At 45.8% G+C, this 26,626-nt stretch overlaps 1 long non-coding RNA gene across 10 annotated transcripts in view; it reads right to left on the bottom strand.

Moving 5' to 3' along the window:
* LOC104316868 (uncharacterized) overlaps positions 1–26,358 on the bottom strand; it is a 48,504-nt gene extending 22,146 nt beyond the window's left edge. For 3 of the 10 annotated variants that reach the window (XR_011324435.1, XR_011324436.1, XR_011324430.1), the window contains exons 1-7: positions 26,217–26,358; positions 25,973–26,083; positions 25,588–25,851; positions 22,483–22,600; positions 20,472–20,557; positions 18,415–18,555; positions 5,166–5,343 (exon numbers count right to left, since the gene is read on the bottom strand). This is a non-coding gene — a long non-coding RNA (uncharacterized lncRNA). Of the gene's footprint in view, positions 1–5,165; positions 5,344–18,414; positions 18,556–20,300; positions 20,377–20,471; positions 20,558–22,482; positions 22,601–24,650; positions 24,767–25,587; positions 25,852–25,972; positions 26,084–26,216 lie in introns of those variants that run through there. The other 7 variants (XR_011324440.1, XR_011324434.1, XR_011324432.1 and 4 more) reach the window with 6 other exon arrangements.
* Positions 26,359–26,626: the final 268 nt, after the last annotated feature.

Below are 26,626 nucleotides of genomic sequence, written 5' to 3' on the forward strand. Positions count from 1 at the left end.
ACTAAATGAGGACCGGACACTGTGCAAGAGACCAATGAAGCTCGGTGACTTGCTAACTAGCTCTGGTTTAGTTGCACAGCCATGCCTGACAACCCAGTGGGAACATCTGCGTGGAAGCGTGATGTGTTAGCTTTGGCTGTGCTGGTGCCAGATTTGGTTCTGAAACTAAGCTATGGAAGGAAGCTGTGGCCTGGATGCAATTTTCATCAATTCTGTAGAAAAACTGATTTCTGCAGACCTTCTCTGAAGGTCTTGAAGATCTCCACTGAGCCATATGGAGGGTCAGACTCTAAGAGATGTAAGAGGTGGGTGATACAAAACAGGCCACAGCAGGGCTGAGAGCTGGGGTGACAAACACATACGAAATAGCAAGCTGAGCTAGACTGCAGGGGCAACCAGTGAAACTCCACACAGTGCATCACAAAACAGATGAGTTTTGCCAAAGGGCTCCAGAAAGCTGAGACAACAGCTCCACAGATACTGTTAAGGAGCTTTTGGGAAGAAAATGCGTGGGAGAGAGAAAATTCTGGAGAGATGAGGGGCTGGGCAAATTCGTAATGGGGGAATGAATGTGGAGGGAAGTTGACTACAAAATAAGAGCTTGCATTGGTCAAATGGCTAAATTAAGGGGAACTTCATATGGAAAGACAAGCAATTCAAGTCCCTAGTCCTTAAATGGATAAAAATGCTCAGACACATTGGAAGCAACATCAGGACAAATGCCGCCCACAAGCAAGGCACAGACTGCACGACTGATAGATAGCTGTGGGCAAGACACTCTCAAGGACATCTGGAAGAAACTAGTGTCCAGAGCTACTGCTAAACAAATATGCTTTCTGGCTAAATATCTCATCTGTAAATTCCTTCTTGATACAATCTTGCTGCAGCCATCTAATCTAAAAACAAGATGTAAAAACTGTAATAGCAGAACATGACTGACACCTTGGGCTTCGGGTAAGTCATGTCGCCCAAAGCCTCGGGGCAAGACTAAAAATGTTGACAGTAGTTAAAACTAAAAATCAAAAAAGACCTGCAATCTTGGGATCCCAAGCAGAGAGAAAGTCTAGCTGCTCCTCTGGCCTTGATGGATCATTCCCAGGGTGAGGAATCCCATGGTATATTTGTGTTTCCTTCACTGTCACCTACCAGTCGTCTTCCCCACATTGCACAGATGTACCCTTGACTCTCTCCACCATTGAAAAACAGTCTTTTGCTGCTAAACTGTGCAAATAAACTCCCAGTATAGGACTTTCCAAGCTCCCATTTTAATTTGTTGTGCTAACAACATGCCCTAAACATTTAAGCCCTAGGGAATATCAGAGCGACATGAGCAGTAACACACCAACCGGCAGAGGTTGGATCCCAGAGAACAGTAGCTTCTTTTCAAGAAAGATACACTATTTAGGTTAAAGTTGATTTATTGGCAGTTACAGTTAAATTAAGGGGATTTTAGAGGGTGCAAAGTCCCCTACTACTTGTCAGATCTATGGCAAATGGTGCTGTCCTTCCCTCGAGCACCATGGGGGCTGGTGACAGGGAGGCACATGCTGCAGTCACTACCATCCGCTTGCTGATCTTGCCCCCGAGAGTAGTCCTTGGCCAGGAACAACATATGGGGATATTTCCATTTTAGGAAGTGAACTGTTATTTCACTTCTTCTGGCCAACACTGATTTATGTAATTTGACACTGATGAGGGACAGAGCCCTTGCACAACACACTCTACTGTCTACAGTACTTTCAATTTTCAGCAGATCTCCCCATCTCCTTTGCACTCAGTGATGGTTGCTTAGAGCACTTACAAACAGAAAGGCAGATGCAAGGACTGATTTCGGAACAATCTTCTTCATAGTTCGAGTGAACAATTATTGTGAAGATGGGAAATACTGCTTTGAATCATTTAGTAGCTAGTAAATGACATGGCTTTGATCTGAGCTGCATAATGTATCCTCTAAGCAAGCAAATCACAAGACACAGTGCACAGAGAAATGGTCCCCCAACAAGGACACAAAAACCCCACCCATCCCACTGAAGGCTGAAGGACAGTAAATAACACAACAGCAGGGGTATGTTTGAATGACAGCCGCGGCAGCTCTCAATTCAGAGATATAAGAACCAGGTAAACCATGTGCATGACCAGTCCAGGTCAGCCCAGGCCCTTGCATCTTCACTTCATCAAGGAGGCAACTAGATAATTTTTGCCAGATGTTCAGTTTATTGCACTCCTGCTTTGCTTTGCAATGCTTCTGCAGTGATGCTACCACAGGGCTGGATAGAACTTGCTACCTTGCAGAGCCCCCAGCCAGCTTTCCCAACGGAGGGTGCTGCAGCTCACAGCCCTGCTCTGCTCTGCTGCATGGTCACAACCCTACACAGAGTTTCATCAGGGGTGTGAGGAAAGGGTGACTGTGACAAGGGTTTCTGCTTGCAGATATGACTCACCGAAATCTGGCTTTGTGCTAACAGCTGGGCCCAGCTAACATTAGACCAATAAACCAATCCCATGGGGCAATGTATCTGGCACAGCCTTCCTACCACACTGGATTAATTGCCACCCAGGGCTGCCACAACACCATCAGTGCTTGGCCACCCACCAGCATGTGCCTCCAAAGGAGGCACCTCTGTGAAGAGTGGTAGCAACAGGACGTGATGTGATAAGACCATCAGAGAAGTACTGCTCTTCTTCCCCTCAACAGGGAAGGAAAGATTGCTGCATCACCAGAAATGGTCCGGCAGAGGATGTGGCTTCCAGGCCACTGGGACCATGAAGCATCTGAAGACTTGTCTATCACTTCATGCACGGATGGGCAGGTAGCCATAACGAGCTCCAGAGAGCTCGTGTTCAGCCCCAGGCCTATAAGGAAGGAAATATAAAGGGCTGTAACCTTAGGGATCAGGGCTGTTTTAAGGTAGGACATACACACTTGGCCCAAAGCACACTCAAGACAGCCGCTTTGATCTCTCCTTGAATGCATTAATGTGCAGAGCGGAAATATCTGGCGTTCAGCTGGGACAACATACAGCACAGCTGGGGACCCTAGAGGAATCTGAGGCTTTCTGAACTTCTTCGAACACTTCCTTCTTTTTTTGCCTCCCTTTCCTTTTTTTCCTAAAAAGTGTTTCTTTTCCCAGAGAGAGATATTAAGTTCATGATGTAATAACTGTGGTGAGGGCTGTACTTTAAGTAAATTGGATGTGCAGTCATGGAAGTATGAAAAATTATGGGAAAAATATCTATGTTAAAATTAGCCTCCTCTCACTCAGCATTGTAGAGAATCGATCTTTAAATCCAAACTCTGCCTTCAGATACACACAACATTAACCAAAATTTGCAAGCATCATTCATAAGTGCATAGATAATTGTGCCTGGCTTAAAACAAGAAGTTTTACATGTTTTACTCTATTCTTGCACTGCATTAAAGCACAAGCCAGCTGCTCAGCAGCTGGGCTGGCTACTGCCAACCCACAGAGGTACCAGGGAAGTAGGGTCACTTTATCATGCCTTGACAGGGAAGACACCCACAAGAGGTGGGTATATTTGTACTTCTGAGACTTCTCACAGATATAACAGTTTTTGCAGTGTAACTGAAGACTTCTGAGTCTGGAGTTTCACAAACCAGGGGAGCCCCTACCTGTGCTTTCCCCAGAGTGGAAATAAGGATGTCCGGTGTCCACCAGTAGTTGCTCATTCCCCATGCATCCACCCCAGCAGTGGCTATTTTCTTTCCATCCTCACCCACTACAATCAGGAGCCTAAAAAGAGCCGAGGCAAGCTCTTAATGCTTTTTACTTCCCCGTGCATTTTGCTAGACTGAGCTGAGGCTATGGTTCAGTATTTCTGGACACTCACTTAGTAAGTCACTAGATAGTGTGTCAAAGTGAGTGCACCAAACTCATTTGAAAAGAGAAATTAAGATAATACAGCACCCTGCAAAGATCCTAAAAGTTAAACATCCATCTAAACTAGGCATGCAGGACTCTGTAGCTGATGGAAAGAGAAAGATGCAGCCACACGGGGTGAGTCAGTCTGTCCAAAGAGAGGTGGGAGGGATGCATATTTGAGCCAGCCTGCCATTCCCTTGGGAAGGCAAACCCCACTCTGCAATTTTTTACATTTTATCCCCCAAATACAGTAATTTCCAAATGACTTTTGTCCTTTTTTTCAACATGTCCAATGTCTTTAGGAGCCTTCTGGAAGAAAGGGCCTCTATCCACATAGGCTGTAAGTCACTGGGAGGAAAGGGAAGCCCCTTGGACCTGGGGATGTAACTGGTTCACAGGGCTGCTTGTAAGTCTGAAATAGCCATAGGCGTCTGTGGGTACAGAAATCCATGCAGGGGCTGGGGGAGGGCTGGAAACAGTGACCAGTTGGGTCCCAAGCCAAACGAGGGCAAGATTTTTGCTCAGTGAGTCTGATGACCATGTCCGTTAGCCAAGGGAGGAATTTGACGAGAATGTCACCAGCATGACAGCCATGGAAATTGCTAGCAAAAAGCACAGAGCCAAAGGAGTGGGAAGAAGGAAGAAAGTCCCCGCAGAGTATATCCCACATACTATCTTCCTATCAGCAAGTATTCATTAGACATTCAACAGGCCGGGGCCAGCTCAGGTTTTCCGATATGCTCCTTTTCATCCCTGAAGAATACCACAGGCTTCTCTTAATTCAATCTCCCCAGGCAGTAATTACAAGTTCAGGTTACATGGAAATAGTGGGACTGAGGTTTCAGGACATGCAGAAGTTTGCACACAATAAGTATTTTGCCAGGCTGACAGCCCACATGGTTGACACAGTGCCCACACCAAGGTATTTGAATTAGATACAAGACTTAGAAAGCCAAATCAGGTGAGGTGTGCTTTTTTGCTAAAGTTCTCCCATTACTGGAGGCCTGAAAAACCTGCAAGCAGCCTCTGCAAGGTCAATTCTGGAGACTGGGAGCAGGCAGGAAGTGGCAGGGAGCAGCGAGCATTACAGGAGTGCTCTGGGTTTGTGGCTACATGAAAAACATCTTTGCCAAGAGATGAGCACGTCTCCATCACTGCTGGCGGTCACCATACTGACGAGCAGCTCAAGGCTATTGAATGACAAGAGGTAGAGAGACAAACCACAGGGCTGCATGGGCCTGGGCCATGTGAAATGAAATTTTCAGCCACAGTCATCTTCCTTACCTCTGGTTTCCCATCCCGGTGAAAACAAGGAAGTAACAGCATTACTAAATGGCTTCCCACATGTTGCGTGAAGAAGGAGTGGGACAGGTCATTGCTGTTGGGTACAGACATGTTCCCTTGCATGCACGGATCCTCACTGGCTAAGGCAGATGCACATCTTGGTGGCACCAACCTGAAACTAGGACAGAGATACAGCTGGTGAAAACCTTGCAGAAGAGGGCAGCCAACCCAGTGGGTCAAGTCCTATCCACTACCATATATACAAGGCAGACATCCTACAGGCAGGCAGCAGTTCCTCCAAATAAGAACCTCACATGTGTGACTTGTATATAAAATGTCTGGGGCATAGGTTTTCTGCAAGACATGCCGTATTTTGCATGCTGGCATTATCTCAGTTATGTGAAAGGGAAGGTGGAAAGTCAGCTAAAAGCACTGACTGGGTCATGTGCAAAAGGAAGTAGTATCATGGATTTCTCTCAGGGGAAAAAAAACCAACAAAAACCCAGCAGATTTTAGAAATAGAGGCTCCTTAGATAAAGATAGCCCTGGCCAGCTGCCATCCCATGTAAACCCTTGCATATCACCAGCATGTCTTCCTCAGATTAAATACCTTGGACTACATTCAGAAATTATGTATGAACCTAAGAAGTTCAAAGGCCAAAAAAAGGTCTAGGACTTACGTATTTGCTGACATTCACCTCTGTATGAAGTCATAGGTACTCTCTCAAAAGGCTGCCAGGTGAAACCGGACAGACTTAAGGAAGAATCAATTTTTACCAGCTGAAGTTCTTTAAACTCACTGAATTTTCCTACTGCCCAAGTGAGAGAGCTTGTACTACCACAAGAACTGTCCAATATAAGTTTTTATTACATGATAAATATAAACAATGACAATTCATCTCATGTTACAAATGATTCTGCTACTGACATGCTAAAAAGCTGTTGCAAGTCTAGAGGACACCAAAGGTGTAAATATACTGGTTTAGGGTTTATTTCTTTTGATGGAAAAGTATATAAAAAAAACAGTTGTCCCTGGATACATTTGGGAGCACTGGAAAGATGTGGATAAGTGTCTTTATGCAATCCACTAGCATAAAGTAGTTCTTTCTGGCTCAAAGAGCAATCTCCAAAGCTAAAACTAGTGTTTTTGTCAGGATAAATTCCCCTTGGCTTTGAATAGGAGCTCCAAAGAGACTGAAAGGTCTATTTACTCACGTCACTTGACCTCTTGTATCTCCCAAGTTTTATTAACAGCATCCTGCTTCAATGGATTTGCTTTGAACAACACATCAAAAGTGTTGTTAGTGTAGGAGTTAGAACTATATTTGGTTGCAGGACCTTGTAACAGGAACCTTTTTTTTTTCCTAGAAAGCTCACAGAATGCTAAAAAAAAAACAAAACAAAAACCAAACCATAAAGGATGGAGCTGGCCTGGCCCAAACATTTGGTAGGTGAGACTGGAATGAAGCAGACCCTTGGCAAGCGGCATGCTATTATGCTATCTTAACAGACTGTTTATTCTAAACCTGGGTAACTGCAACATGATGAAAGGCTGGAAGCTGGACTATATTTCTCATCTTGTAAACAAAGTTAAAGGTGAACCCTTTCCTAAGATCTTTTACTTTAGCATTTGCTTTACATGTAGCATCTAACACTTCTGAACAAAGCCAAGACATCACAAAGCATAAATGTCAGCCTGACATGTCTCCAGACTCCTGGATTTCCATGGGAATCTGGAATTAAACTGGGAAAGCCTGAGGCAGGTTTCCTTGAATGAAGGAACAGCTGTTTAAAAGGCGATTAGAACACTTTGAAATCTGTAAACCCAAACAAATCTTGCTGCCGGGTAGCCTGTCACCAATCACCCTATGTGTAAATCTGTCCTAAAGCACTAGCAGTGTTGTGCATCTACTGAGTAAAACACCCTCTAATTCCTTACATGGGACTGTAGGAATGTCTTCAGAGCAGGCAGGAGTTGTAGCCTCCGCTTCAAGCCAGACTCCACTGCACCAGATTTCTACTTCAGCATACCACAAATATTGCAATCCCTACCCTTGTGTTGCAATCTGACCGGCCAGTCCTCGCCATTTCATCCAGTTTCACCCAGATGGAGTAAAAAAGTTTGCTGGCAGTGAAATCAGGCTATCCTTCAGATAAGCTGGAGTATAGGCCATACATATGATGCAAAGATGCACTCATCTACCCAAGTAGGACCATCAAACTGCAATAATCTGTTTAAGCACTTTTTTACTCCCAAATTTGACTTTTAAGTTTGGAACAATCCTGGTAAGCCACTAACTCTGAGCAAATTCAGAAAGATGCATGTATTAACCATCACTCTTGGGATAACCTTCAGAAATTAAGAATTTTGGATAGGATGAAGCTGTTGAGAAAACAATTTTATGCAGGATCATATCGATTGATTTCCTGTGATGCTACAGCTGAAGATACCACAAGTTTCAAGAGAGGGTTGAAAACTTCTGTTACCTCAAGGACACAGCAAAATTTTAAACAACAGGACAGAGTGGTTGCTCCTGAAAGAGCTTTACAGCACCTCACTACAGAAGGTTGGCATCTGGAGAAGCCATTGGCAAGACAGAATGGGAAACACAGGTAGCACCTGCTGGAGTTACTGGGGGTCCTGTTCCTACGTGGGAGTCCTGGGACCAGTGTTCATGGTTTCATCTCCCTCTGATTTCCTGCACAACCTTTGGGAAATAATTCCCTTCTCCACTCCTAAATTCTCCAGACATAAAACAGGAGGATTAACAATATCTGTCTTGGCTATTTTATGCAATGACACTAGGCAGGGACTCTTTGGCTCTGTGTGGTATCCAGCCTCAGGGTCAGTTAAAGCTCCTGGGTGCTGTTGTAATTCAGGTACATTTAATAACTGATATGAAAGCGGTAATGTTAAATTACTGCAGGTTCTGATTGCCAGACCACATGGGTCATGAAACAGGTATATAAAGGGACTCTCACACTAGCGAAATGAATGCATCCTTATCTCTGCAAAAAGAATCACACTCAGGAGGACTGGTAGGTATAACCTTTGTTCTCTGGAAAGCCCCAATATTTTTGTATAAGCTCCTAGATGGAACACGGCAAATTAAATAAAAACTGCATTGTGAAAATTTATCAGTGAATTGCTTAAAAAAACACAGAAATATAGTATAGTTTGCTTAAGTAATGCTGATTTTTTTTTTCTGGTAACATAAACCCTCTCCTTTTCAATGACACAGAAATAGTTTGTTGCAATAACAGTTAAAAAATAGAACATGGTATATAGCATACTGAAGTCATATTCTAATAAAAGGATCTCCATCAAAAAGGCATAGTACATAAAAATGAAATGTTTTGATAGCGTGAAAACAAAAACTGTACTGTCAAAATGTAGGAAACCTACGCCAGTCCAGGAAAACTAAGCTCCCTTTCTTGGCCGCTGTCCTGGGTTCAGCTGGGATAGAGTTAATTTTTACAGGAACCTGGGAGGTGGGGGGCATAGCCGGGGCAGCTGACCTGAACTGGCCAAGGAGCTATTCCATACCATGTGACATCATGCTCAGTATATAAATGGGGAGCGGGCCGGGGGGTGGTCTCGACTTTCGGTGGGGGAAGTGGCGGAGCGTCGGGTCCCGGGTGGTGAGCAGTTGTACTGTGCATCACTCTTTTTGTATACTCGTTCATTAGTACCGTCGTTGTTGTTGTAATTTCTTTGTGTTGTCCCAGTAAACTGCCTTTATCTCAACCCTCGAGGTTCCAGGGGTTTTTTTTTTCTCTCCTCCGTCTCCCCCCCATCCCACCGGAGGGGGGCGGGAGGAGTGAGCGAGCGGCCGCGTGGTCCTTTGTTACCAGCTGGGCTGAAACCACGACAGTCCTATTTGGCGCCCAACGTGGGGCACGAAGGGTTGAGATAACGACAGATCTGGCCAGAGCGTGTTGAAACAAATTTGTCATAAGCATTTCTTATACTAGATAAATAGATGTTAGTCACAATGTTGATTCAGTTGTTTACATGGTGGCGTTCTGTAAGTTCCTATATGCTCTATGTATTGCCTGTAGTTGCGTATCTCATCTCTGGGAGAGTGATTGGGATTATCATTTTGCTGTACTGGGCAATGTCGACTTGTGAAATGATTACATCACTGGTCATGAGGTTAAGCTGGTATCTGTATGAGGCAGTGATATCATTTCCATACTTTGGGCACCTTCTGTCGGATTTTATTGGTAATTACACCCAATCCATGGGGAAGTTAGGGGGGCATACTTCCCCCCGTCCATTTGCCTCCCTTTTCTCCTTCCGACTAATTACAACAGCTTTCGAGAATTTTGAATATCCTTGGGATGCGCAAGCCAGTGTGCTGTTAGTGCTATGCCTCCTGAATATGTTTCAGGTCTTGTTTAGGGCTACAAAAAGGCTCTTTAAGAGTACCACCCAGAGATCTGCCCCAAAGCTGGATATTCATGGGTGGCACGGCATGTGGGAGGATGTGGGCAGGTATCTAGAGAACTTCTCACCTCCAGTGACTTGGAAGTTCACTCCCAAACAACTACAGAACCCTCATGAAGTGATAGAATTTTTGAAAGGAAAATGCTGTGGCTATTCCAAAGACATACAACTTGCTGCACTGTGCTGGGCCCTGGCCAGTATCTACCAAACACTGCTTGATATTATGCAGCACCCTCAGGGGGAAAAGGGGGAAAAGCTGGAAAACAGGACAACAGGCACCGTGGCTGTCCCAACCCCGACAACAGGCACCGTGGCTGTCCCTACCCTGGTGACAGATACTGCAGCTAAACCAGAGAACCAACCTGTGCCAGTATCAGTCACCCCTGTACAGAAAAAGAAACACACAAAGAAATCAGTTCGCTTAGTGAGAGATGAAGATGAACCAGGGTCATCGCGAGAACAGGAGGAAGAGGCAGAACCTGAAATCATTACCCGATCTCTATCCCTGAGTGAGTTGCGTGACATGCGAAAAGATTTTAGCCGCCACCCAGGTGAGCACATTGTTACCTGGCTGCTCCGATGCTGGGATAATGGGGCTAGCAGTGTGGAATTAGAGGGTAAGGAAGCCAAGCAGTTGGGATCTCTGTCTAGGGAAGGGGGCATCGACAAGGCGATTGGGAGAAAAAAACACAAGCCCTCAGCCTCTGGAGGCGACTTCTGTTAGGTGTAAAGGAAAGATACCCCTTCAGGGATGAAGTTACATGTCACCAAGGCAAGTGGACCACCATGGAGAGAGGTATCCAGTACCTGAAGGAATTAGCCGTGCTGGAGGTGATTTATAACGATCCAGAAAATGCGCAGTCACCCACAGATCCAGATGAAATCCAATGCACACAACCGATGTGGCGGAAGTTTCTACAAAGTGCACCAGCAACCTATGCCAACTCATTGGCAGTAATGTCCTGGAAAGAAGGCTATGGACAAACGGTGGATGAATTGGCTGTCCAACTCCGGCAATACGAAGGAAGTCTCTCTTCCTCCCTACGGGCCTGTGTCTCAGCTGTAGAGGAATTGTCCCGAGAGTTCCAGCAATTCAAAGTGGATATGTCCTCCTCCTCACCTGTACAGGCCCGCATCGCAGTTATTGGGAGTAAGCGTTCCTCTGCCCAAGAGAGAGAAGAGAGAAAGTACACACGACGGGCTAACCTGTGGTTTTACCTGCGTGACCATGGAGAGGACATGAGGAAGTGGGATGGAAAACCTACCTCAGTCTTGGATGCACGGGTATGGGAGTTGTGAGAAAAAGCAACAAGAAAAGAGAATTCTTCTTGGAAAACTGCTGCTCCAGTTTCCCGTGAACAGTCCCCCGGACGCAGTAGATGGGCTGATCTCATTTCTGATCCTCTTGAAGGGACTTCTGATTCACGTGTGCAAAAAGTGGGTAATGGATATTCTAACCAGGATTAGAGGGGCCCTGCCTCCAGCCAGGTGGAGGAGAGGGACAACCGAGTCTACTGGACAGTGTGGATTCAATGGCCTGGCACGTCAGACCCACAGGAATATAAGGCTCTAGTAGACACTGGTGCACAATTTACCCTAATGTCATCAAGTTATAAAGGGGCAGAACCCATCTGTATCTCTGGTGTGACAGGGGGATCCCAACAGCTAACCGTATTGGAAGCCGAAATGAGTCTAACCGGGAATGAGTGGCATAAACACCCCATTGCAACTGGCCCAGAGGCCCCGTGCATCCTTGGTATAGATTATCTCAGGAGGGGCTATTTCAAGGACCCAAAAGGGTACTGTTGGGCCTTTGGTATAGCTGCATTGGAGACGGAGGAGATTGAACAGCTGTCTACCCTGCCTGGTCTCTCCCAAGACCCTTCGGTTGTGGGGTTGCTGAAGGTTGAAGAACAACAGGTGCCAATTGCTACCATGACGGTGCACCGGCGGCAATATCGCGCCAACCGAGACTCCCTGATCCCATCCATAAGCTGATTTGCCAATTGGAGAGCCAAGGAGTGATCAGCAAGACTCACTCACCCTTTAATAGTCCCATATGGCCCGTGCAGAAATCTAATGGGGAATGGAGACTAACAGTAGATCATCGTGGGCTGAATGAAGTCACGCCACCGCTGAGCGCTGCTGTGCCAGATATGTTAGAGCTTCAGTATGAACTGGAGTCAAAGGCAGCTAAGTGGTATGCCACAACTGACATTGCTGATGCATTTTTCTCCATTCCTTTGGCAGCGGAGTGCAGGCCACAGTTTGCTTTCACTTGGAGGGGCGTCCAGTACACCTGGAATCGACTGCCCCAGGGGTGGAAACACAGCCCCACCATTTGCCATGGACTGATCCAGGCTGCACTAGAAAAAGGTGAAGCTCCAGAGCACCTGCAGTACATTGATGACATCATCGTATGGGGCAACATGGCAGAAGAAGTTTTTGAGAAAGGGAAGAAAATAATCCAAATCCTTTTGAAGGCTGGTTTTGCCATAAAAGAAAGTAAGGTCAAGGGATCTGCACAGGAGATCCAGTTCTTAGGAGTAAAATGGCAAGACGGGCGTCATCAGATCCCTGTGGATGTGATCAACAAAATAGCAGCTATATCCTCACCAACTAATAAAAAGGAAACACAGGCTTTCTTAGGTGTTGTGGGCTTTTGGAGAATGCATATTCCAAATTACAGTCAAATTGTAAGTCCTCTCTACCAAGATACCCGGAAGAAGAACGATTTTAAATGGGGGCCTGAGCAACGACAAGCCTTTGAACAAATTAAGCGGAAGATTATTCATGCAGTAGCTCTTGGGCCAGTCTGGACAGGACCAGATGTTAAAAATGTGCTCTACACTGCAGCTGGGGAGAATGGCCCTACCTGGAGCCTTTGGCAGAAAGCACCTGGAGAGACCCGAGGCCAACCCCTGGGGTTTTGGAGTCAGGGATATCGAGGATCCGAGGCTCGCTATACTCCAACTGAAAAAGAGATATTGGCAGCATATGAAGGAGTTCGAGCCACCTCAGAAATGGTTGGTACTGAGACACAGCTCCTCTTAGCACTCTGACTGCCAGTGCTGGGCTGGATGTTCAGAGGGAGGGTCTCCTCTACACATCACGCGACTGATGCCACGTGGAGTAAGTGGATTGCACTGATCACACAACGGGCTTGCATAGGAAACCCCAGTTGCCCAGGAATTTTAGAAGTGATCACGGACTGGCCAGAAGGCAAAGATTTTGGAATGTCGCCAGAGGAGGATGTGACACGGGCTGAAGAGGCCCCGCTGTATAATAAACTGCCAGAAAATGAGAGGCAATATGCCCTGTTCGCTGATGGGTCCTGTCTCATTGTGGGAAAACATCGGAGGTGGAAGGCTGCTGTATGGAGTCCTACACGACTAGTTGCAGAAACTGCTGAAGGAGAAGGTGAATCGAGTCAGTTTGCAGAGGTGAAAGCCATCCAGCTACTGTTAGACATTGCTGAAAGAGAGAAGTGGCCAGTGCTCTATCTCTATACTGACTCATGGATGGTGGCAAATGCCCTATGGGGGTGGCTACAGCAATGGAAGAAGGGCAACTGGCAGCGCAGAGGTAAACCCATCTGGGCTGCCACACTGTGGCAAGATATCACTGTTCGGATAGAGAAGCTAGTGGTAAAAGTACGTCACGTAGATGCTCATGTACCCAAGAGTCGGGCCACTGAAGAACATCAAAACAACCAGCAGGCAGATCAGGCCGCCAAGATTGAAGTGTCTCAGGTGGACCTAGACTGGCAACGTAGGGGTGAGCTATTTATGGCTCAGTGGGCCCATGATACCTCAGGCCATCAGGGAAGAGATGCAACATATAGATGGGCTCGAGATCGAGGGGTGCACTTGACCACGGACACTATTGCACAGGTCATCCATGAATGTGAAACATGTGCCGCAATTAAGCAAGCCAAGCGGCAAAAACCCCTGTCGCATGGAGGGCGATGGCTGAAATATAAACAGTGGGAGGCCTGGCAGATTGACTATATCACACTCCCACAAACCCGCCAAGGCAAGCGCCACGTGCTTACAATGGTGGAAGCAACCACTGGATGGCTGGAAACATACCCTGTGTCCCATGCCACTGCCCAGAACACTATCCTGGGCCTTGAAGAGAAAATTTTATGGCAACACGGCACCCCAGAAAGAATCGAGTCGGACAACGGGACTCACTTCCGAAACAACCTCGTAGACACCTGGGCCAAAGAACATGGCATTGAGTGGGTATATCACATCCCTTATCACGCGCCAGCCTCCGGAAAAATCGAACGATACAATGGACTGCTGAAAACTACATTGAGAGCAATGGGGGGTGGAACTTTCAAACATTGGGATACACATTTAACAAAAGCCACTTGGTTAGTTAATACTAGAGGATCCACCAATCAGGCTGGCCCCGCCCAACCAAGACTTCCACATACTAGAAGGGGATAAAGTCCCTGTAGTGCGCATGAGGAGTATGTTAGGAAAGACAGTCTGGGTTAGTCCTCCATCAAGCAGAGGCAAACCCATTCAAGGGGTTGTTTTTGCTCAGGGACCTGGGTACACCTGGTGGGTGATGCAGAAGGATGGAGAAGTTCGATGTGTACCTCAGGGAGATTTGATCTTGGGAGAGAATAGCCAGTGAATTGGGCTGTATGATATTTAACTGCTAAATAACCTGCCAATGCATGTCATTGTATCTATAGTGTCTATATGCCATATCAAGGGTATTACTGTAAGAATTACCCAAATGACTGCAGGATGGACTTTGAAACTAAGCCAAGTGCAACAGTGATAGAACTTGAACTGACACCTAGCAATTTCCTCAAGATCAACATCTTCGACCTGCAGACCAAGGGCATGAGTTGCACCAAATGTACCAGCCACAAGTTCCAGAGGCAGCATACAACAACCCAACATCTCACACCATCTCTCTTATCCTGAAGAACTGTTACAACAGATGGAGCCCCAAAGTCATGGACTAAATAAAATCGATGGACACAGTAAAGGGATAGCCCATAGGCTAAAGGAATACCATTTGTGTGTGTGTGTGTGCAGGGGGGGAGGGGGTCCATATACTTATATATAAGACAAGGAAAGTGGTAGTGGTTGATTGGAAAATGTAAGATCCGGGCATGATGTAGATGGTATAGAATAAGGGGTGGATAATGTCCTGGGTTCAGCTGGGATAGAGTTAATTTTTTTTACAGGAACCTGGGAGGTGGGGGGCATAGCCGGGGCAGCTGACCTGAACTGGCCAAGGAGCTATTCCATACCATGTGACATCATGCTCAGTATATAAATGGGGAGCGGGCCGGGGGGTGGTCTCGACTTTCGGTGGGGCAAGTGGCGGAGCGTCGGGTCCCGGGTGGTGAGCAGTTGCACTGTGCATCACTCTTTTTGTATACTCATTCATTAGTACCGTCGTTGTTGTTGTAATTTCTTTGTGTTGTCCCAGTAAACTGCCTTTATCTCAACCCTCGAGGTTCCAGGGTTTTTTTTTTTCTCTCCTCCGTCTCCCCCCCCATCCCACCGGAGGGGGGCGGGAGGAGTGAGCGAGCGGCTGCATGGTCCTTTGTTACCAGCTGGGCTGAAACCACGACAGCCACAAATGAAACATCCAGACATTTTTATCACAAGCCCTTTTGCCTCCCACTTGAGTGAGACTCCTGATAACTGATTTAGGAGTACAGCCTGATCCTGCCTGTCCCAGAGAAGTCAACGGCTTCCTTGAGGCAGATGTTGATGGCCAGTTGCAAAACTGCATGAGCAGAGGACGTCGCAGCTGACCTCCAAGCACGCATAGCTGCCTTGGGAGCAGCAGATGATTTGTACCCAAGTGCCTGACAGCAGTGCTAAGTGACCCTGCCCCATAAAAGCACTTCAATAAGGCTTCAGGGGTGATTAGGTCCATGGGACCCCACGTGCTCCTGGTAGGGCCCTGCTTCCCGTCTGGAAGCGAGCTCTTCCTAACCTCTGAAACACTCCTCTAAGGGACAGTGTGAGTATCCCAAAACAGAGTCATTCCACTGGCTTTGGGTCAGATTTGCAGAAAGAAAATGAAATCCAAGGCAAACCCTTGAGCATTTCATGGAAACATTCCCACTGGCTTCAGCAGGCTTTCATTTGGCTTTTTGGGCTACAGTCCAAAACACCAAGTTCTCCAGATAAGAGGTGGGTTTGAGTGACGAGGTAACACCTCAGAGATCCTTGGCTGCAGGCAGAGGCAGTCCTATCCCCTCTCTGAGCAAGGAGCTGGAAGGCACCCCTGCATGGCACACCAAGAAAGAAGTAATGTAGAGAACTATGTTGTTTTTGCCTTTGTCATGCAAATACAGATCATCTCCCCAAGTGCTCAAGAGCTTGAAACAGCTGTGCAGCTTCCTAAGGCAAAACTGCTGGAAGCCACTCCACTGTAATATTTCATAAAATACTACACCCTGGTCTGTTTTCTTGCATGTGTATGTATATTATTTGTTTGCCCTACACATTGTATGCTGCAGAAGTATTTTCTATTTCCTGGCAATCCTGGAAATCATTAATGACCTCAGACCATAACAGCTGGTCTTGCCCTTCTTGTAAAAAAGAAGGAGCAAAATTTGCAACACCTGTTCAGAGTCCTATGGCCAGCTCTGCTAGTGAGAGCCCAGCGGTCCAGAGGGACCCAGATGCTCAGCATACACACAGCCTGTCCCAAGGCATGCTGTGGGCTGAGACACAGCCTTCAGGGACTTCCCTCTCTGAGCAGAGACTGCCTCATGTTTTTTGTAAATGTGCCTGGCTAATTTATACTGTGCGGCAATTCTATTTAGACATATGTTGGGGAAGCTGCTGTGTTCCCCTCCGGCTCAGGCAATGGATTTGCGTGAAGTTCAAGGTTGACCAGTACAACACATGCTGTGCTTTCACACTTGGACAATTTAGAGTCAAATCCTGTCTTCTTGACTGTGGTGCAACTGCTGTGATAGCAAACCTAAAGGGGAAGAACTGGCTGATCCTGAGCAGAGAGAAGAGGACATGTTCTCATTCTCTCTCATTAAAAGGGATATTGCAGGAGCAGTTACAGCCAGCACCAGGCATGCTAGGAGATGTACACAAGAACAAGGAGCAGCCTCTGCCTTAAAGAGCTTACACTCCAAACAGCTACAGACAAAAGTACTATCCCATTTAATTGCTGGAGAATTGAGGCAAAGGGGTTTAAAAGGCGGGTTTAAAACGCAGGTTTAAGGTCACGTGGAAAAAACCTCTGGCAGAGCAATGATCTGAACTCACTGTCCTGAAAGAAACCCAGCATCCCAGCCCAGCCCTTCATGCTATCTCCCTGCCTGACCCCCAACACACTTCCTGCACCGGATCTGTCCTGCTAAGGGTGCCAGCAATGCTGGGGAAACATTTTCCTTCTGGAGAAGAAAGTAAAGGGTGGGGTGAGATGAGACTGACTATGAGGGAATTGGGGATTATCATCACCATTATGGGGTTTCAGACTTTTTTTTGGTCTCTCTCCATTTTCAGCTTTGCAGATGGAGGAGAAACTACAGCTATCACCACTGACAGTTTTCCCTGGCACTTTGATTGTTGCCCTGACTCTGACCCCTCTTAGAAGCAGAGCTGGGAAGAGAAAGGAGCCAGCAGCTGTGAGCAGCACAGCCATGCGGCTTCCTTAGCTGCAGCCTGACAGCAGTCAGAGGCTAAGTGCCTCTCTTTCTCTGTACAAGTGATAGAGGACCTGGCCAACAAGGATGGGGTGACCCTCAGTCCTAACTTCTGGAGCAGATGAGCTCCTTTTCACTTCATTAAAACCCTCCTTAGAGAGCCAGCCCCATTTGAGAAAGCACCTAAAAGCAGCTAGAGGAGCTTGGTCTTCACCACCAACATTTGACCAATCCTCTTCCTTTTAGGATTTAAAACTTGCAACAGCCCCTTTATTTCTATTTCTTATTTCTTTCGTAAGCAGTAAGTTTCTTGAGGGCAACAGACCATCCCTTTGACCTTGCTCACGTAACGCTCGGGGCGGTGGGTGCTATCACTGCACAAATAACTCAAGGAATTTCACAACAGATCCAATGTCTGCTCCCCCAGAAACAGTCCTGCAAGACAGCAGTGCCTGTCAGAGTTGCTGGTTGTTAGGATTGCTGTAATACTTTAAAGGCCTCACCACAGAGCAGTTTTACCTCAGGGACGTCACATGTATTCAATCATCTCCCAGTAGCCACCCCCAGTTCTCCCAACAGCTGCACAGAGAGAAAAATACCCACAGCCATGAGTCAAACAGCAATAACAGTTTAAAGATCCCAAAGTCTAATTTCCTCTGTCATTTGGGGCTTTTTCCCAAGCCTACTGACTGCCTGGGACTCTTCCCACTGACCTAAAAGGTCAGGGATTGGGCAAATGCAACTAGGCAGGGACTGCATCCCCACTGAAAAGCATCTATCTGTAAGGTGAACATCCTGGGGCAGGGTGGACTGGACTAGCTCCTCTGAAAATGTCCCATTTTAAGTTACTGCCTCTCACACTGCTCCTTCTGCCTCTTGCTCTCAACAATCGGCCTGTGAATGGGGTCTGTTATCAACACACTGAAATGTGCTTGCTTGTACAGGATGCAGACCTGCACCTGCTTCACTGCCCAGGGCCTGAGCCCTCCTGCTGAACACAGCTGAGCTGGCAGGAAGGGAGCTTGCTCAGGCATGGCCACCCTGTGGTCTCCACTGCTGCTCAGCACACTTCATGTCTCTGCTGCTGACATGCTCCTCACCACCATCAAACACAGCAGTGTTGGCTCAGCCTGCTCACTCACCTCCTTTACTCCAGGGAACAGCCTCTGCCTCTGGTGCAGGGCTTCAGCAGGCAGGCAGGCAAGCAGTCTGTCCTCGCAGCCCCTCAAACTCCTAGGGCCACCTCTGTTTCTGTAAAACCAGCTCCTTTCTTCAAGGATTTCCTAAAAGGGAGGAGCAGAAGAGCAAAGAGGTGAAATTCTGTTTTCAGTTAACTCCATCCCTCCTGCCTGCAGTCAGGGCTGAGCTTTCATCCACTCCCCCTGGGTTTTGCAGAGCAGATCCTGGAAGTCCCTGCCCTGTGCTGGGGTCTCTGCTCACTACATGCCACAGGTTTAATTCCTGCTCTCCCTCTCCTCCCCACCTTTTGGGCCACACTGCACAACCTAGTCCTCCACCCTGGCATTAAACTTTTCTGGGACTTTGGGTTAAAAAGAACATCAGAGAAGGTTTTTTGTGGGTTGGGGTTTTTTTGTTTGTTTGCTTGTTTTTTTCAATAGGAAAAGCCCTCTCAAAGCCTTTCACTGGTGATGCTTATTCTAGCATGGTCCACTCGGAAAGCTGACCAAGGGCAGACAAGCAAAAAAGATAAAAGTAAGAAGCTGGATCCAAGTGGCAGGTCCTATGGAGCACGGGGATCTCACACAAGGAGCTGCAGGGAGGTCAGTTCTTGATTAGAGGGGAGCCTGCCTTTGCCAACAACATTAAAGACCATCCTCAGGAGAGGTGATTTCAGCTCCTGGCTCTGACATGGGCCTCCTGCCTGACTTGGCCAACTCACTTCATCTTTACCCCTTTCTCCAATAGCAGCAATATTTCTTTTGCTCTGTCTTGTCTATATATATCACAAGTTTTTTTGGAGGAAGGGTAGGGTTAGGCATGTGCTTTCTGGGCTTTGCTGAGCCATGGCTGTGATTTACCAGAGCTGCTGGGTACAATCCTAATGTCTGCCTTGCTGACAAACTGTAAATGCCTTTTCAGTCCAAAGAGGATCCTGGCTCTGCTTAGCTTTTTTTAAAACCAATTAGTTATTACAGACATGTCTCAGCTATTAGCACATCATTAATCAACATATCACAAAGACAGCGGCTTTTTTGATATTTCAGGCCCATCTCCAAGAGACTATTCTAATTGTTGATGACTACTTTGCCTATATTCTTGAGATGTGCTTTCTTGCTGTGTGTTTTTGGATGCAGTTTTCTCCCACTCACCTCATGAAAAAATCTCATTTTGTCAGAAAAAGAAAATGTGTTTTTATTACAAAGGAATTTATCTGTATCAGGGAAGGGTAGTTGGTTTTTTTTTTTCAGGTACAGGATAAGTTTCCTAGTTAGATAGAAAAAGCACAGCCCAGCATAGTCAGTTCTAACCTGAAGAGCAGCAGACTAAATTTTGATTAATGCATCTACTGAGACAGAGCAGCCCTTTAAAGAAGTATTTCCAGACCCCACAAAGGGTTGGGATCAACTAGGGTATTGACTCTTACGAATGCCATTTTCTCTGCCCCCATCCTCATTTGGGAAAAAAAAAAAAACACTTCCAGGAATATTTCTGAGATGACTATTATTATCATGATATATACAAACTGTTCTAGAGGCAAAACACTATTTGGTGTTGATTAGGCTTGATTATAACAGTGCAATCAAGGTACCATTGCCACTACTCTGAGCCAAAGGGTGCGCCTTCTCTAAAGAGCAGGTATTAGTATCCCTTCAATGGGACATGATGGCCATCATGGTCAGACTTGGGCAGCAAAGGGAATTAAAGCAGCTGTAAGGAGGAGTTCAGCTCTGTCTTCCCATTCTCTCATCTATGGCTTCTGTTAGGGTTTCACAGAGTCAACCTGGCCCAGAGCAGCCACAGTGTAAGGTGTATATGGGAGGCCTGTTTCACAGCCAGTTTTCCCCACCTGCCTGATGCATCTCCCCATATGCTACATTTCAAGCAGGATGCCTGGAGCCTTGGCCTCAGTTTCTTTACCCCAGCTGTGCAAAAGAAAGACAAGGATATTTTTGATAAGTGCAACCTTACACCAAGGAAGTCCTGCAACTTTCTTTTTGGAAAGAGACATTTGGCTCACCAGTTTTCAAGTAGTTGCTCTCCTAGTTTTTCAGCTTTCTCCTCCACTTCAGTGTTAAATATCTCATGGTTAATTTCAGCTGTGACCTAAAAGAAAAGGAACTACATTCATTCTTTTTGTATTTCTTTCCCTGCTCCTGAGCCAACAGGCAAAGCTTTATGAGCTGGTATTTTTCCCTCCCACCTCCCTCATGCCCTGAAGTTTGCAATAAGCATTTGCTTCAGGATTTCATGCACTCAGCCCACGAGAGGTGCTTGGTCTCTTAGGCTATGTGCATGATGCTCTCCAGGTCTGTACACTGTGATTCCCAAGAATAGTGAAGCCAAGAATTGCATCTCAGCTGCTGATAGGCAATCAGTTCCCATCAGCTTTCCAGTGCGCATCCCCAGAGAGTGATTGAGGGCTTGAAAACTGATGCCAAAAGCCAATGGCCCAAGACAGACAGGAAACAGAACAGTTTCTGTTTAACAAAGAGAACACTCCTGAGACAGGCTGGGATGAGGGGGAGGAGGGAAGGGCCTTTCCAAGACTCTACCGTGGAAAAGAAGGAACACTTGGCGTTAACAAGGCTGCCTTTTGTCTCCTTCCCCCTTGATTTCTGCAGATCCTTTTAAGACATGAACATAAGCGACAGACAACAGAGCTGAAGGCTCTCTGCCAGTTTTGCTGCCCTCGTATTTCTGTTTCCATCACCATAATCCCATGGAAATCCGGATTAACACATTTTCAGCAATATATATATTTATAACAGGACCCTTGAGACACAATGCTTCTTCTGCTGTAAAGCAAATGTCAGCTTAAGAACAGTTAATTCTATTGACTAGAAGGGAGTAACAGCTCTTATTTTTGTTCGCTGGCAATATCTAACCCTTTAAATGATATCAGATGGGCATGAGTCAACAACCTAGCCTTGAATAATGTGCCGCTTAGACTGCCTATAAATAGATTTTTCTTTCCCTCTTTCATATAAAGCTAGCTCCTACAACAGCTATGCACACAGCCAAGGGGTCTGTTGGGGACAGACAGACACATGCCTGGAACAAGGGGGTATTGAGGTAGCTGCATTCCCTGTAATCTCTTCCTGCCAGAGGGGCCACTAAAAATACAGTAGCCACCGAGTTGCTTTAGCTCTCTTTATGGCTGGGTGGTGCAGGAGCAGAGAACAGCAGCCAAATTCTTCATATCTCTTTAGTCTCGGCTGAAAAAAGCTCCAAAGCAGATGATAATTAAGCCCTTAATATTTCCAATAGATTTAAAATATGTCTATTTTTACCACACAGACATGCAGAGCCAGGAACACACACTGCACACAGACAGGGAGCGGCAGCTCTATTCTGCCTGCTTAGACAGCTGGAGCCTTTACAGTGATACATCTGGGAGATGGAGAACTTAAATAAAAGTTGGCTTTAATGGAGTTTTCACTCAAACTTCAGTATTTTGCCAAGCCAGGTGATATTGAGGATACTGAATTATTTTAATCAGCTACAGGAAAAGGCTGTATTACCTCTTTTTGAGGGGATACAACATCACATTAGGCCTCAGGGAACAGGCCCCAGGAGCAATGAAATTGAAGTTCAGCCTTTCTCCCAGAACTGGGCCCAGTCAAACATGCCTAATGGCCCTCTGGGCTGGCTCGCAGCAAGGAAGTGATACAGCATCATACCCTGCTGGCTGTCATTCCTCAAGCCAATGGAGAAGACAACCATAGGCAGCTGAGTCAGCCTGGGGTGAATTCTGGTGGGAGTCTAGACCACAGGTTGTAGCTGCTACACCCACTGAACTGGTGAACGTATCCACCAAATACTATACCCACTAGTGACCTGAATTCTGTAACTAACTCTACAGCCTAATGACAGATTTCAGGGCCAGGGTTGCTACTGGTGATAATTTTAGCAGAAACCTGTTTCGCCTAAGAAAAATGTCACAATCTCTACTTTAGAGCAGAGGCCATTCACAAAAAGTCTTGATACTTCAAGGCCAAGTTTCATTTAACTGAAGATTACACGTTTACCTATCTGAAAAGTTCATCAACTTTTGTTCAGATCATTTGGTTTGTATCTGTTTTATAGGATAAACAGGCAGGAACATTCAGGCAAGTTCACAAGAGCTCTCTGCTCCCACGTTGCGTGCTGAAATGAATGGGGAAAATTTTATGTTCATTTAGGGTCTCTTGTCGGGATTTTCTTTCTTGTCTTTAAAGAGAATTCATTCAGGATGGTGAATGCCAAAATCTTGGCTTCATCTGTGGGATTTTACAAAACTCCTATTGTTGTTCTAACCCTGACCGACGGAAATGGAGATCATTCACCACTTATTTCAAGAGAAGTGGAGTTCATAGGGTAAGTGCTTTGGAAAAATCCCATCTTATGTCTCACAGCTGCTAAGGGTTTATGAAAATCTTGTCCCCCATTGCAGGCCATATGTAAGAGATGAGATGTTTGGAAAAATGTCCTACGGAACCTAGGAATGATGATAAGGAGGAGACCAAGACCACGCAATTAGGTTAGAAACTGCCCATTCCTCATCACACGTTGAGAGTAATGAAGGTCTAGCTCACACCATGGTGCACAGCAGAGAATAGAAGTTGCTGTCAGGGGATTAACAGGCCATGATTTTGCAACATGCAACAACAAAAAAAAATCCCCAGTAAGTGAGCCAGCAGAAATCAATCTTTGTGTCAAATACTGTATGTACTGGGACAGAGTAACCAGCTCTGCTCGGACTCTTAAGTTTGGTGACTGAGTCTTCTCACTCTCCACCTGCTAAATGGGATCCAAAGGTTTTCCCACTGGGTTTGACAGAAATAGATACACATGTAACAACTCTGTGATCGCAAGGCAAACTTCCTTCTATTGCAGTTCAGGCAGGGCCCAGTCACACTACAGAATATAAATCAGTCACAGTTTACAGTCTGTCAGATATGGTCAAATTTCTTCATATTTATGCTTTTCTCCTGCCCACAGACTGAGTCTGAAAGGCATTTAAGATTCTCTCCATTAGTCAAAGATTTCAGCAAATATGTGACAGACCTGCACAATGGAGAATGGCAGCTCAGTGAAAACCAGTTCTCGGAGGGCTGCGCATATGCCATACAATCAATTTGTGCATCCAGAGTAGATCTGAGCCTTCCATGCAAGAGGTAGACTCATTGCTGCCTGAATATGCTGAGAAATCCCGGAGCAAACAGCAGCCGCCCTAGGAAGGGGAAGCCCCACATTGCTGGAGATCATCTGGCCCAGTATATAAAGGATTACAGATTACACAAACAGCCAAGAAATCCCCAGGGAGGTGTGGTTGGCATAAAATTTCTCACTATTGTCAGCCCTAAGAACAGAGCTGAAATGAATGAGCATAGTCCACTCATGCAATAATGTCATGTAACATCGTTCATGCAATAACTGTGCTCTGAGACACTGTGGATAGCACATGTGCTCCCACCTGGACCAGATTATCCCACCCTGCTATAGGATACTCTCTCTCCTGTAATTCAGTGTTACATTCTTCTTGTCCTCCACACTTATCTACTTTCCACGACAGCTTTGACACTAGGCACTGCATGTCCTTCAGTTATAAATTCAGAGACTAAGGCCAGAAGGAAGCACCACATTACCTCAACCAAACACTGGTTTTAATCTAATTATCCTTCATCATGCCTATCTTTCGATCTTATTCTAAAGTCCACAAGGGGTGAAGAATCTACCATTTGGTGAAAAGTAGAAAAGCTATACACAGTCCAAAGAGTGAGATGCAAAAGAAAAGTCAGTAGAAATGTCATCTATTTTACTCCAGAGCTAAATCTCCGTCCTTCCAGAATATTATAAACACACAATTACTTTGGAAGCTGGTAACGTCTGACTCTGAGATCCACAGACAATCACAGACCTAAATAAAGACAAGGCATTGTGTCTTTCAAGTACCTAAGCAAAAGAGAAAGCCTAAAGGAAGCAGCAGGAGGCATACCTGTATAAGGAGGAAGGCAGACAGAGCTTTTGAGGCACAGAGCCTGCTGAAGAGAGTTGGAGATTTCTGACAAGGAAACTGTTTTGTTTCTTTTGAGATCATAGCAACAGGACATCACGTACATGCCGTGTAAGTAAATCATGATTCTTCCAAGGAATACCTCTCTCCAAATAATATAATCAGTTTCTCCTCTTAATCGACACTCCCCCCCCCGCAAACCTGCCAGGCCAGAGGGACAACACTATCCTCATCCAGCACATGTTCTGTTTTTCCAAAAGCATTTCCCAGCTTTAATTCCAAGGTGGTGAGCCCTCTCATCCAGATCTTTGAGCAGCTGAGTGACTGAGTCTTCTCACTCTCCACCTGCTGAATGGGATCCAAAGGTTTTCCCACTGGGTTTGACAGAAATAGATACACATGTAACAACTCTGTGATCGCAAGGCAAATTTCCTTCTATTGCAGTTCGTAGTAGTAAAAAAGCATATAAGGTGAGTCCTCTCATCCAGATCTTTGAGCAGCCTATTCTGGAGATACATAAATCACAGATAAGGAGGTGACCTAGCCAGTTCTTGGAAACAATGTAAAACCAATGCTTGTTTGCTTTCAGCTGCTTTCTCCCATGGCTGCTGCTGGGCACTGATCTGCGAGTTTCTGACCTGTTTTCAGCTCAGATACAAGCCATTCTCCCACAGCAGCTTTGTAGGTAGCAGTTATCTTTGCTCTGGTCTCCCTTAGCTGTCACAGTCCGGCAACCCCCCCAAGCCTAGATTAAGACATGGGATTTCAAGAAACTGGGAACTCTCCTCCAGTCGTTGGCTGGCTTCAGTTTCAGGCACAGATTGTTGGAAAGCATCCCAGGTTACGTCCCACCTTGTAGTAAGGAATGCCTTTGTACTCTTTGACCACCTCTTTTTCCTGCAGAGCACAACTGAAGACAGTTACACCATTGTATATCTGGATTGCAAGAAACTGAAACACTTCAAACCTGTGTGCTACCTGGAGACCACAGAGAAAACATGGCCTTTTCCAACACTATCAGCAGTGTTGGAAAGTGGGGAAATAATTGCTCCATGAAAGTGTTTTGTCCTACTAATTAGCTCCTTCACTGATTAGCAATTTCAGCACTGGCTCAAAAGAAACAAAAGCAGAGACTAACCCTAGAACCAAAGATGAGTTGGTGTAAACTGGCACCATTTCATTGCTATCAGTCTTTCTCTACTGATTACTGAGGGTCTCACTCATTGTGTTGAATCCAGTGAATGACTTGTGTATGCAGGAAACCCGAGGTGTCACCAGCTGTCCTGAAGCAGGCTGATAGCAGAAAACTTCCCAACACGAAGAACAAAGTTACTGTCATCAACGGTCATATTCCCGTATATTTCTGTTTGCATTCCTCCTTTCTCTTCCAGCTTCTTTTGGCCTTGCAAACAGGGAGAAATTATAGCTATCACATTCTTCTTTCATTGTATCATTTCAAGTAGTTTACTTCAGGGGCTTCTTTGGAAATACTTACAGAGGTGTAATTCTCATTACAGACTAACCTGCTCTGACACTGTTACGTGGGAAAACTGAAAGTCACCCTAATAAGAAGCTTAATTGAACTCTTCTGCTCAGCCTGGAAATAGACACTCTGCTACGTATATCTGTGATATCTGAAAAATTTCAAGGCAGAGACATAGTAGTAAAAAATATAAGAACCTGGAGATAAATAGACTCAAGTAGCTCCTGGGTTGAAAACTGCTGAAGGACAGGAGAGTGTAAGGGGGAAATATCACATATACCAACCTTAAGCTTCACCCTTTTCAGGCATCCACTCATGGCCACTGCTGTAGACACGATACTGGGCAAGATGGACCCTTGGGCCCACCTAATACAGCTATTCTTAACAGAGTGGGTATCAGCACATCTGCAAGTAACAGTATTATAACATATCAGACTTCAAGAACAGTTAAAAACATTATCAATAATTTTATAGGAGACAAAGACTGGAGAGAGGTGAATGATAATAAGGACAGGTCATTGATACACCACATGTTGCATTATTCCATACACTGGTATTTAGCAGCAATAGAGATACACAGGAACAGAGCCAGCGTGAAGCTCTTCATCCTGCGACAGTGCATACTAAGTGGTGCCTCAGGTTTTATTACTGTTATTTGACTTTTCCTTTTGCTATTTAGAAGAGATTTAAGTAA

This window comes from Haliaeetus albicilla, chromosome 4 (assembly GCF_947461875.1).
Source record: "Haliaeetus albicilla chromosome 4, bHalAlb1.1, whole genome shotgun sequence".
Taxonomy (NCBI): Eukaryota; Metazoa; Chordata; class Aves; order Accipitriformes; family Accipitridae; genus Haliaeetus; species Haliaeetus albicilla.